The following is a 12880-nucleotide window of genomic DNA, read 5'->3' as shown; positions in this document are numbered from 1 at the left end:
CCCAAGTTCAGTACAACAAAACAAAACGAAATTTGTTGGTAACATTCAAAGTACAAAACCATAACACACAGGTTCAGGACAGCAAAGTTCAGGAAGAAACAGCGGAGGTTCAGTACAGCAAAGGTCACCAGCTCAAGTTCAGAAAATAAAATACAGAAAGGAATTGGATACATTGCAGGGCAAGTGCCCAGAGTAAAACAGGACACCTCATTCACCAGTTCGCTACTGATCAAGGAACTTGTAGATCTTCAGGATTGGCAGGCTTCCTCGACTTAGTATGTCTCATGCCTCACCAGACGAACCGAACCATGCCACCAGCTGTAGGCTGCCACAGTTTTTCTGTCCATCATATAACATGAATTAGGAAATAAATTTGTTTATAGAAGTACACATGTTAATAAATCAGGTTTAGATGCCAATATTATAAAGAAATTCTTTTTTTTTAGAAAAGGAGGAGGACCCACAGCCTCTGCATCTGGACAATGCATGCAGCCACTTTATTAGTTATATAATAAAGAAATTCTTAAATGACAATTAATGAAATCTAAGTAACCATATGATGTCCCAATGCATTTTTTAGGTAGAGATGGAACATACATGAGTAACTTAAAGGAACATTATAGGATACTTAATATAGCTTGTACGCCTGCAATCTGCTTCCATGGATATCTACGAAAGCCAATTTGCAATATGAGAAGCACACAATAGATTTAAACGTTTATGTCCCATAAGCACAAAATGGCATGAAAGATACAACTGAACAATGATTACAATTTATGCATGTATCGAATGAGGAAGAAATTTTTACTGTGAGAATATGAATCATGGTTGACACAATCAATGACAATACGAAATATTAAACAATACATACCTTGAGCCAGCCATCTACTTCCTAACAACTGTGTAGATATCCAGATCTTCGCCATGAAGTCCATGGTGCTGCTCTTGAAGCCCAGTCGCCCAATATGAAGATATCTCTTGCATATCCTCGTCCATCCCCAGCTGTTGCAAACTGCTCAGCCCCTCTACATAGCTCAAGTTTGGACATCCATATACACGCAGGTCTGTCACATTAGGGACGTTGCAGATCCTCTCCAGGCCTTCACAATCCCCAATATAAAGGCGCTCAGAGAGCAGTGGGAGGTCCTCCACGACCTCCAAGTTGTTCGCTCCAAATAATATTAGCTCTTTCAAACTGACGGCCTCCTCTCCAAGCTGTCGCGGAAGAGCCCTCAGCTTAGGGCAATTGTGGAGATCCAACACCATCAAATGAGGAAACATTTGATATCTTGCAAATTGGATATCATCTTTCCGAATTTCAGCGGCTCCATCCTCTTCTCCTTGGTCATCATCAACAACTTCTTCCTCAAAAAAAGACCAGGCCTCCCAGTTGGGCATATCTGTGAAGATCAACCATTCAAGTTTAGGGAAAGCAACCAACTCATTACATACATGATCACCCTTCTTGCAGCCAACAAATTCAGATCCAACCTTGGTAACTGCATCTGCTACCCCAATTTTCAGGAATTTCAAGTTGGGTAGTTGCCCAATCGGTGGAAGATCCACACACGACCATAATTCATCCAGGACCAATTTTATCAGTGAAGACAAGCAGGTGGCACCAAACCAGGAGGGATACTGCTGACCAAAGAATCCAAAAACACACAAGTCTTCCAGGTTGCATGGAGGTACTAGCTTCTCAAAGACCTTCTCAGTATTGCTAACATCTTCTTCTGAATATGACCCCTCTCCACGTTCAGTCCACGCTAGCCTTAGTTCTTTTAGATGCCTTTTGTCCGTAAGCAATGTATTTGTACCACAATGAGTCGCTCTTTCCAATTTAACAAGATAAAGATACCTCATCAGCGACAAAGAAGACAACTCTTCCAACTTTCATCCATCTTGTACGACAGCATTATCACCTCCATCACCAACAGGATAATTTGTTAAACTAGTGAGTAACTTCAGTTTTCCTAACCCTTTTGGAACTTGGTTTATTGTTGTGTAAAGTTCAAGGCATCTTAAATTGCTCAACATGGTCACTGCGAAAGGGAGATTGTGCAGATCATGACACCATCTCAAGCTCAATACCAAAAGGTTCTTTAGGGAGCCAATGGATTCTGGAAGACAAGATATGCCAGTATAATCTAGATTAAGTAGGCGCAGATGTATTAGTTTTCCTATATAGTCTGGAATGCTTTGTACAAGCGAGCAATTCAGTACCAAAACACGAAGAAGCAAAAATCTCTTGAACAATGTATCCTTGATTTTCCATGGACCATTAACAGTTAGGAAAGTCCTCACCTTAACATCCACCTTATCCACTCTAGGTAACACTAACATATCCTTCTTAATGACAGCAGCAACACGTCTCAGTTTCGACATATTGTCACCCCCTAATGTTTCAACATCTCCAATAAAACATTCTTCTCTTGATATATTTAAAGCAAGCTGCCTCAAGAGGTCATGCATTTTGCATTTAGATTGGTCGAACTGTAAATAATCTGGTTGGAGGAGATTCCGATGGATTAGCTCATAGTAGTACTCTTCTGCTATGTCTTCTAGTAGTTGGCCTTGTTGCTCTTTTATGAAGCCTTCAGCAATGCATAAATTTATAAGTACGCCACGGTCAATGATAGCATCTTCAACAAACAAAGCACAATAAATGAAACACTGCTTCAGACGATGCGGTAACTCATCATAGCTTAGATACAAAATTCCTTCTGTTTCATCCAAGAGCATGTTCTGAGAGCCAATTATTTTGCCCAAATACTTTTTCCACTCATTCTCTGTTAGATCTTTGCTTGCCAAAGCACTGGCGGTAACCTTGATTGCAAGTGGGAGGCAACCGCATTTACGAACAATCTCAATCCCTGTGTTTCTTAAAGTTTGGACTTCTTCCTCTTCTCAATGTTCATACTCTTCCAAAGTAGCTCCCATCTCACCTCTACTGACATGAGCTCAACTCGGTGGGTATGGTCTACACCTATTCTCTTTGTAATTTGATCATTTCGTGTGGATACCAATATTACCCCGACAATTGTTTCATGTAATGCAGGTCTTAATAAATCCGTCCACACATTGGAATGCCACACATCATCTAGAACTAGAAAAAAAACTCTTTCCTTCAATTGTTTCTGCAAGTTTACTCTGCAATTCTGCTATGGTTTCACCTTGCTCATGATACACACCAATATTCCGGAGAACCTCTTTGAGTAGAGTAACTTCATTGTAGTCTCGTGAAACACAAATCCATGCATGCATCTTGAAGCTTCCTTTTATTCTTTGGTCATTGTATATTTTCTGAGCTAGTGTTGTCTTTCCAACTCCACCCGTTCCAACAATACCGAGCTTGTAAGACTTGTATTCCTTGTGTGCAAGCACTAACTCCACCAACTTCCTATTAGAATGTATAATATCCCTGCCCACAAGGTTGGGCTCAACAAGGTTGGAACTTCTTATCAGTTTGGATGTTTGACCATTTCCAATGGGTTGTGCACTATTATTGAAAGTTGAAAATATCTTGTCATTTGCAATGTTCTCAATCTTTTTGTTGAGGCTTCTAATTCGAACAGCAACATCATGGCGTGTCACTATGTTGCAAAAACAAGAGGAAACTGAAAGGCCTTTACATGCAACCGATTTGCCTGATGATGGTGAGGGGTGGTCAGGAAGCAGCTTGCTTCCCTTAGATCTAGCCACATCCATGATTTCATCAACATCGTATATAACATCTCTCAGTTGACCAAGCCAATTGTTTACCACTTGCTCTTTTGTCCTCCTTTTCTCGGCATCATATATACAACACTGAATTAGTTCCACTCGTTGCAGTAGTTTGGTGAGCTCTTCTTCCACCCCTAGGATTAGTATGGCCTTATCGATAATGACATCTTGCAACTTACGGACACTTGATTTAAGCAAAGTTTCAAGTATGGCCGCCATGAATCAGACAAACTCAACCCCAGAGGTCCACCAAAAACACTAGGATATTCCCTGAGAATTGGAGAAATCGAAAGATGAAAATGAATGCACAAGGTATGATAACATGCTTCGAAAGTGGGATAAGGCTCGCGAAATTTATCACTAGTGGACTGCCATTTACATTTTCAATAATTTAGCATAATATAGTTATGCACATACAGATTGAGTGATACGCCAAGTATTAAGGTCTCAATTCTAGATCCTTTGGCATTCTATTCTTCAATATATTTTTTCCGGTTGCCAATTTACTAGTTAGGGATGGCAATTTTTCCCATGGGTACCCTACTTGAAAAAAATGGGCATGGGCAAGCGTTGGAGCGATTTTGTACCCACGGTCAATGGGAATCCATACCCACAAAATATATGGTAGGGTATGGGTATGAAATTGTGCCCATGGGTAACCCAATGGATACCTAGAAAAATGTAAGTAATGAAAATAACTCCTATGACATGTGGGGTCAACATCCAACTCCTATGGCTCACACCCTAAATCCCGTATTCCTTAAACCGGACATAGCTCATAGGGATGTAATCACCTTTTCGCCACTCCTCGTATGTCCTATGTGACTCCTCGAAAAGATGAAACCTCGAATCTTCGCTACCGGACTCTTGTCCAACTCTCAATTCAGTGATCCCTCATTCCCACCTTTTAAATTTTTAGATGCTATATGTTGTACCCACTGGATACCCATTGAGTATAGGATATACCCGATGGGTATGGGCATGGGTGCCATTTTATACCCATGGGTGTTGATGTGGATGAGTATAATGTTTTTTGTGGGTATGGGTTTGGGTGGAAAAAGGTTGTACCCACAAATACCCGACCCATTGCCATCAATATTACTAGTAGTTGCCAATTTGCATAGTAGCCTCCACGTCGAACTACTACTAAAAATGTTGCATTTAGTTACAACCACTAGTGCAGAACCGGGCTATAGCCCCGGTTCGTAAGGGCCTTTAGTCCCGGTTCTGTAACCGGCACTAAAGAGTGGGGACTAAAGGTCCCCCCCCCCTTTAGTACCGGTTCTGCACGAACCGGGGCTAAAGGCCCACCACGTGGCACGAGCCCGCGCGGTGGACTGGGGGACCTTTAGTACCGGTTAGTAACACCAACCGGTACTAAAGGATATTTTCTTTGATTTTTTTCGAAAAAAATTGATTTTTTTCCCGATTTTCACATTTCTGAATTATTTGACGATTTTGTCTCTAATCACCGCTCATCATTGCTCTTAATCAGCCCTCATAATTCCAAATCGTTGCCTCGGTTCGTAAGGGCCTTTAGTCCCGGTTCTATAACCGGCACTAAAGGGTGGGGACTAAAGCCCCCCCCCTTTAGTACCAGTTCTGCACGAACCGGGGCTAAAGGCTCACCACGTGGCACGAGCCAGCGCAGTGGACTGGGGGACCTTTAGTACGGGTTGGTAACACCAACCGGTACTAAAGGGTAATTTTTTTTGAATTTCTTTTTTTTTCCAATTTTTTTGATTTTTTTTCTGGTTTTCATATTTCTGAATTATTTGACGATTTTGTCTCTAATCACCGCTCATCATTGCTCTTAATCACCCCTTATCATTTCAAATCGTCTAACTTCCTGGCCGGTCACCCATCCTCTCACTACTCCAGTCTGAGCACGCTTAACTTCCGAGTTCTATTCCCCCTAGTTTCCAAGTCTGCACGTGTTGTTTACTTGACAATAGTAAGCTGTCAATCCTATTAACCCTCAGGAATTTAGCTTGAGCATGAAGTCACATGTTTCACCGTTTTAGTTTGAAACTATTATTCTAAGAAATAATTATTATTTAGTAACCAAAATATTTCTTGAATAAGTGGTTTGACCATAGTAACCAAAATTTGAGCATATCTTGTATTGGTTCTTTTAGAATTTGAGGATTCTAAAAAAAACTGAAATTTGAGCATATCTTTTTTTCCTTTTCATGCTGATTTTTTTGATATATTATGCGTTTTTTTGACATCGTATGCAAAAGATATGGCCGTTTTACATTTTCATTACACTTTTTTGCAAAATATGTCCAAATTTAATTTTTTAATTTTCCTAACTAGTAGATGTAGTAACATAACTACATCTCGAAGGATTTTAATTTTTGGAGTTTTTATCACTTTCTTTTGCTTTTTACAAAACTGAAAAGGCGGTCCGGGGGGGGGGGGGGGGTAGAGTTTGAAAATGGGCCCTTTAGTCCCAGTTTGTGTCTCCAACCGGGACTATAGGTCAGACCCCTTTAGTCCCGGTTCGTGACACAAACCGGTACTAAAGGTTAGCCCTGTATTACCGGTTTGTGCCACAAACCGGGACTAAAGGGGCTCATGGGGCCCCGGCCTGACGCCAGCCTGCCACCACCCCTTTAGTACGCGTACTTAAGGTTCAACATCAACTGGCATTAATGCATAGCTGTTCGAACCGGGACTAATGGTACCTAGTACCAGGCCAAAATTGAACCGAGACTAATGTGTCTCACATTAGGTCCTTTTTCTACTAGTAAAGATAGGTTTAAAGCTAGCCTATCAATCATCAGAATTTATTACACTGTAGTTCTGAAGCTGAAGTCGCAAGCTCTTTGAAGTATGGTACTAGCAAGTTTTTTACCTTATAAACCAAATCTTTTAGCCCATCAATAGGTTTAAAGAGCTTTCAAGACTGAGTGGAAGCTAAAATCACATTAGATAACAGAAGATTATTGGCCAATCACCAGGGGAAAACCATGCTGCATGGCGCACCTGCAATAGATGGTACACGATTATTCAGCAACTAGTGAACAAAAGAAAGTAGTACGAGAATTGCACATAACTGAACTGAATATATAAATATCCTAATTTGTGGAGGGGTAACGCCAGTGGTTGGATTGGCCTCTCGATATCGGGCCCGAATTCCTCACGTGAATGTCTAGGCCATCCAAACACTGACATTCGGGCAGAACAATGCCAATGCCAAATTCTTGGTCCGAATGTCAACACCCAAACAAGGCGTAGGGAAAATACATCCTACCATCTAGAGTAGTTATCCCACATGTCTCATATACTACTATGTGGTACTATATATACTAATTTATCATTCTAGATATGTTAATATGTACTATATATAAGATAATTCAAAGTGAGTTACATAAAAGTATAATTGGCCCATGATTTTTATTATACCTGTGAAATATGTACATATCTGTACGTAAAAAGGGGCATACTTAAAATACGATACATACTACATAAGAAATAGTACATATACTACCTAAATATTATTATATACGACATACTATGCGTACATACTCTTCGATTTAATAAATATTACATACAACATACAAAACTCAAGTGATGTTAATATATACTACCTGGATACAAAGGGTAGCCAAACTGAGAATCCACTGATGATCTCTTCGACAGTCACCAAGATGAAACTTGCTCTGCTTGCAGTTATTTATTTATTTTTAGAGAAAAGGGAAGAAGAAGATGGGAACGAACAAAATTCGCAAAAAAAGAAGAAGAGGGGAACGAACAAAACCTTCAAATTTCTGAGAGTTCCAGATGCGTTGCCTGGTCCAATAGCAGCAACATGCAAGAGCTAAGCAAGAGGAAAGGACAGCTTTTTTTTTGAGCTAAAAAGGAAAGGACAGCTAGCACAGCATACGACACACCAGTACTCCGTAGATGATAAATGATCGGCCCACCTCTGCTTGCCTTTGTGGCCACGCAGCAGAGTCTACAAAGGCGGCCTGCTGGAATAGTCTTCTGAAAGATATTGGCGAGCTGCCCATCGGCAGCTTATTGTTATTGCTTTTTTAATTGACCAACAACATTGGCAAGTGCCAATAATGAATACATTAAGTTTGGCCAAGAAAAATTATATTCATGACTTTCATGTGGCCTGAACTATATTTTGACTATATTTATTGAGACTTAGTGGGGTCCGTTAAATTATAAGATCATGGCTTTATATTTTATTTTTCTGTCAGAAAACATGAATCGGGTTAGCTCATGCCACCATTTTATTGAAATGCAATTATTGATCCCAAAACCAATTAAATGCATGTCAAATAATTAATAATTCCAGTTGCCAATTTGCATAGTAGCCTCCACACCGAACTGCTACTGAAAATATTGCATTAGTTACAGCATAGAATGATACAGATAATTCATCCAGCTAATTTTTTTGTTTGTCTAATTCATCTTAACTCTGATTGGTTTCATACAAGCTAGCCTATGAATCATGTAATCGGTTGCTATCGACCCCTTCGCTATCCTCCACTCCCGACTCCGCCTCGTGCCGCCTCCCCGGGCGGCGGCCGGGGCGGCTCCTCCGCGCCTTCTCCTCGCCCCCACCCCTCCGTCCTCCCTCCCCCGCCGCCGCCGGACAGCGCCCCCGGATCTGGCCGGGTGGCTCGGCGGCGGCGGGCCTTCTTTTCCCCCGCGCGCAGCGCCCTTCCCGGGGCAGGGCTCGGCGGCGGGTGCAGCTCGGCTGGCGGTGGTCCGGCGTCCTGGTGGCGGGGGCCGGCGGCTGGCGCGGTGGTGGCGCTGCCTCTTGGCGGCGGGGTGGCCTGGTGGCGCTGGTGGCCGGCGACGCGCCCCCGGCCCAGATCTGGGCCCTTAGGGCCCCATCTGGGTCCTAGCGGGCCGGCACCGGCGTGGCCTTGCTGTCTACGGCTCGGTGTGGAGGAGGAGCGGCTCGGATGTGGGCGGCGGCGCCGATGGCGTGCCGGCAGCAACGCGAGGGCGGGAGCTTTACGGGCCCACGAGGGCTCGGCCGGGCCTGTGGGCCTACGGGCCTGGTGTGCTCCTGCTATTGCGTCCGGACGGCTACCGTCGCTGACGGTGGAGGTGGGGCCCTCCCGCGTGCCGACGGTGCTGCTGCCCTAGTCCCGGCTCTGATTCTTCGCCTTGTTGTCCTCACTTCGCGGTGTCGTGGTGAGACGGCGTGGGGGCCTCTTGACCGTGTTGGCGCTGGGTGGTGGTTGGTTTGGTGGCTGGCTCCGTAGCGCCCGAGGTGCGGGTTGGGATCGGGGGAAACCCCTGTCGGCTGGGCCGACACCGGCGCGGTGGCGCCTGTGGGTGCCACCTGACCTTCCGGGAGGGCGTCGGGGGCTACCCTTCCTCTCGCCTCGTCGTGTACCAGGGGAAACCCTTGGCAGCAGCGTCGTCATCGTCGCGATCCTTCTTGGAGGTGTTGATAGGTGCCGGCGCTTCGGAGTCTTGGAGCCTAGTGGAAGATCCCGGTGGGCGCAGCGTTCGCGAGGCTTCTTCGTTTTCGTTGATCCGCCGTTGTCGGCATTTGTTTCTTTTGCTCTTTCTCTGTCGTTTCTTTTGGGCGTGGCTGTGCTGCTTCCGCCCCAGCACCTATCCTTGTACGGCTTGGTTGGTTGCTTTGTATACAAAGCGGGGGAAACCCTTTTTCGGCAATTTATTCCCTTGTAGTTTTGAAGTTTTTTACCTTATAAACCAATCTTCTAGTCCATCAATAGGTTTAAAGATTTTGCAAGGCTGGGTGGAAGCTAGAATCACAATAGATAACACAAGATTAGCGGCCAATCACCAGGGGAAAACCATGCTGGATGGCACACCTGCAAGAGATGATACAAGATTATTCACCAACTAGTGAACAAAGCAAAGTAGTGTGAGAATTGCACATAACTGAACTGAATATATATACCTGAATACAGAGGGTAGCTAAACTGATTATCCACTGATGACCACTTCAAGAAGAGAGCGGCGCGTTGCTGAGGAAGAAGGAAATCTTTAGATTTCTGAGATTCTCTGATGCCTTGTTTGGTCCAATAGCAGCAGCATGCAAGCGCCAAGCAAGAGCAAAGGATACAGCTACTCTCTCCGTTCGAAAATACTTGTCATCAAAATAGACAAAAAGAGATGTATCTAGAACTAAAATACATCTAGATACATCCTCTTTTATTCATTTTGATGACAAGTATTTCCGGATGGAGGGAGTACCACACAACAGTAGATGATAAATGCTCGGCCCTCCTCTGCTTGCTTTTCGTGGCCACATAGCACAGTCTACAATGGCGGCCAGTTGGAATAGTCTTCCGAAAGAGATTGGCGAGCTGCACATTGGCTGCTTATTGTCGTTGCTGTTTTAATTGACCAATAATGAATTGATTAAGTTTTGGCCAATATAAATTATATTCAAGAGACATGTACTTCTTGAATCTATCGGCTTCATTATCAGAAGGATTACTACAGAAAAAAAAACCTGAAGCGTGTTTTGATTTATACAGGAGCCAGGTTTCTGGATAATATGTACTAGTAGCAGTTTTTGTGTGAGCTGTAGCAGTTTACACAGAAACTGCAGTACACCATTACAGAGGAGAAACACACTCCTATGGCACAAGATGGTGCAGCAGTTTCTGCAGTCTTCTTCAGCTCCATTGCCAAGAACATAGCTTGTTCCTCTTCACAGCTAACGCTTCAGTTCTCCCCCACATAGCTGCCTCGTTGGAAACGTACTTGAGCGGGCGCCTCCGTCATTATTTCCTTCCGCCACTCACCGAAGTTCCAGAGCCGCGGCATGGCACAGGGTACCTTCCGGCTTCCGCCACAGCAACGTCAACCTTGACTACGTCGCACGCATCGTCGTCGTGTTCACTCTACAACCGTGTCAGTTTGGCATCATTGTCATCGCTTCCTGCAACAACCAGCATATATGTACTATTAATGGTTCTGAACTTCGGATATCCAGTCAGACAGTCCTTCTGATAATGTAGCTTGGCAACACAATGTAATACAGGTTTACAGAAACAAAAACATCTTTCTTCACCAGAGCAGAAAGGTTTAACAACACATGTTACATAAGGCTCAATGTGGCAAAGCCCCAGGCCTAAGTTTACAAAGAAAACAAGCAAATTCATCAGTTCCACTATAAGAGAATAAAATCACTCCAAAACTAAATTTAGGCCATCCCACGCAGGTTCAGTACAGCAAAGTCCTGGCCCAAGTTCAAGTGCAGATCATTGGATATATGCCACAACTGCACAGGAGGATATATGCCACAACAGTATATGGTTAGGAGGCACGCCAGAACATCTAGTTAGTGTTCGACTAGCTTGAGGATATATGCCACAACTGCACAGGAGGATATATATATATATATACCCGGTTCAACTAGCATAACTCCTCCAAGATTAACTTTCGTACAGATATCATCTGGTTCTTTGCCCCGTTCAGCTTTCGAAGAAAGATAGTTCCAAATTCGTGTCTTCTACAAAAACACTACGAACTTGTGTGGACTGCAATCCCGTCCATGAGTGCAAGCGTTTAAGCATTGCCGTAACTACACAGAACATAGAGCATGCCATGGGCGAACTGCATTGCTCGTCGTCCATGATTCTTCAGAACATAGAGCATGCCTTCTGTTCAGACTGAAGCTGATGGCGCCAACAACAAAGCTGAGACACAATCATACAACAACCCTGACTGTAAGTCTGCACCACAGGTTATTAAGCGTATATGTTACAAGGAGCATAACAATTAAGCACCAATTTTGGTGTTACAGGCTTTGGAAACACACGCATACAAGAACAAATTATTTATGGCGCAGCGAATCCGCAAATCATTGTCAGTAAAGCAAAGATCTCCGTCCTCAAGTTCAGAACGAAATCAAAAAAGGAACATGTCGATTACATTCAAGAATAAAAATGAAACCATACCACAAAGGCCTCTGACCGGAATTCAGAAAGAAACGAGATGAAATTCCACAGTGCATTAATGCCAGGGCACCTGCCCCAAGAGAAACAGGGCACCTCCTTCCAGCTCGCTACACATCATGCTACTTGCACATCTTCAGCATTGACAGGCTTACTCAAAGTATATGTGTGTCTCACGCGCCCTTTGCCTGTGGCAGCAAACACCAGTACACCACCATCAGTCCTAGGCTGCCACCATTTTGTCCAGCATATAACATCAATTACGAAACAAGCCATAGAAAACATGTAGTATGGTTGCAAGGAACGAGTGGCTCATTTCAGTAGAGCAAAGGCCTCCGCTCCAAGTTCAGAAATAAACGAACAAATACCCGACGGTTTCAAGGACAGAGTCACAAACTGGTACAAGCACACATGTGGCGGTTCAGCAAGAGTAGCTACAGTTTTGAATAGTCTTGCACTGCTGTCACGTATAAAACTGAGGTATTGTTTCATTGAGGGCTCAACGCCTCAACAACGATCACTACTCATATATGTTTATGGCCAAGGATGAGAGTCTAAGCAACAATATGGGATTCCAATGGATGTTAGTGTCGAGATGGACTGGAACACATAATCAACTTAGAGCAGCATATGATACTTAATAACTTGTAAGCCTGCAATTTGCTGCCATGGACATCTACTAATTAAAGCTCTTTCAGAATATGTACAAGAACAATATATTCAAGCATTTATGTTGCATAAACATAATCGCATACAAAGCTTAAAATTTATGTATCCAATGAGGCGGTTCAGAGAATAAAAAACATAAACAAATTGTCCAACCAGAATATGCAGTGTTCATACCTGGTGCCAGTGTTGCCATCTAACAGGTAGACAGCGTGTAGACATCTAAGTCCTCGCCATGAAGTCGCCGGTGCTGCTCTTGAAGCCCGGGGACCCAGCGAGAAGAGATCTCTTGCATATCTTTGCCCATCCACAGCTGCTGCAAGCCGAATTAGCTATATGTCAGTCAGCTGAAAATTCCTTTTCTGGTCAGTCGATTTTGTGACCCTTTGATTTTGCTTTAAGATGTGTGCTGTTTTCTATTTTTTTCTGTGTCATTTTGGTGATGAATTTAGCTCTGTGGAATTGATTGACCCATATTTTGGGTCAGTCGAGTTGCTTCATGGGCTTGTTTTTGTTTTTCTGGGATCCGTTTTTCTTTTTCTTTTTTCCTTTCTTGGTTATTTTTTTTGTTTTTG

General features: G+C 43.4%; 1 pseudogene; it reads right to left on the bottom strand.

Moving 5' to 3' along the window:
• On the bottom strand, positions 1 to 7670 carry LOC123068582 (disease resistance protein RGA2-like; annotated as a pseudogene).
• Between the last annotated feature and the right edge of the window lie 5210 nt (positions 7671 to 12880).

The sequence above is a fragment of the Triticum aestivum genome, chromosome 3B (genome assembly GCF_018294505.1).
Source record: "Triticum aestivum cultivar Chinese Spring chromosome 3B, IWGSC CS RefSeq v2.1, whole genome shotgun sequence".
Taxonomy (NCBI): domain Eukaryota; kingdom Viridiplantae; phylum Streptophyta; class Magnoliopsida; order Poales; family Poaceae; genus Triticum; species Triticum aestivum.
Note: the sequence above shows the minus strand (reverse complement) of the source record. Positions and strands in the feature narration are given on the sequence as shown.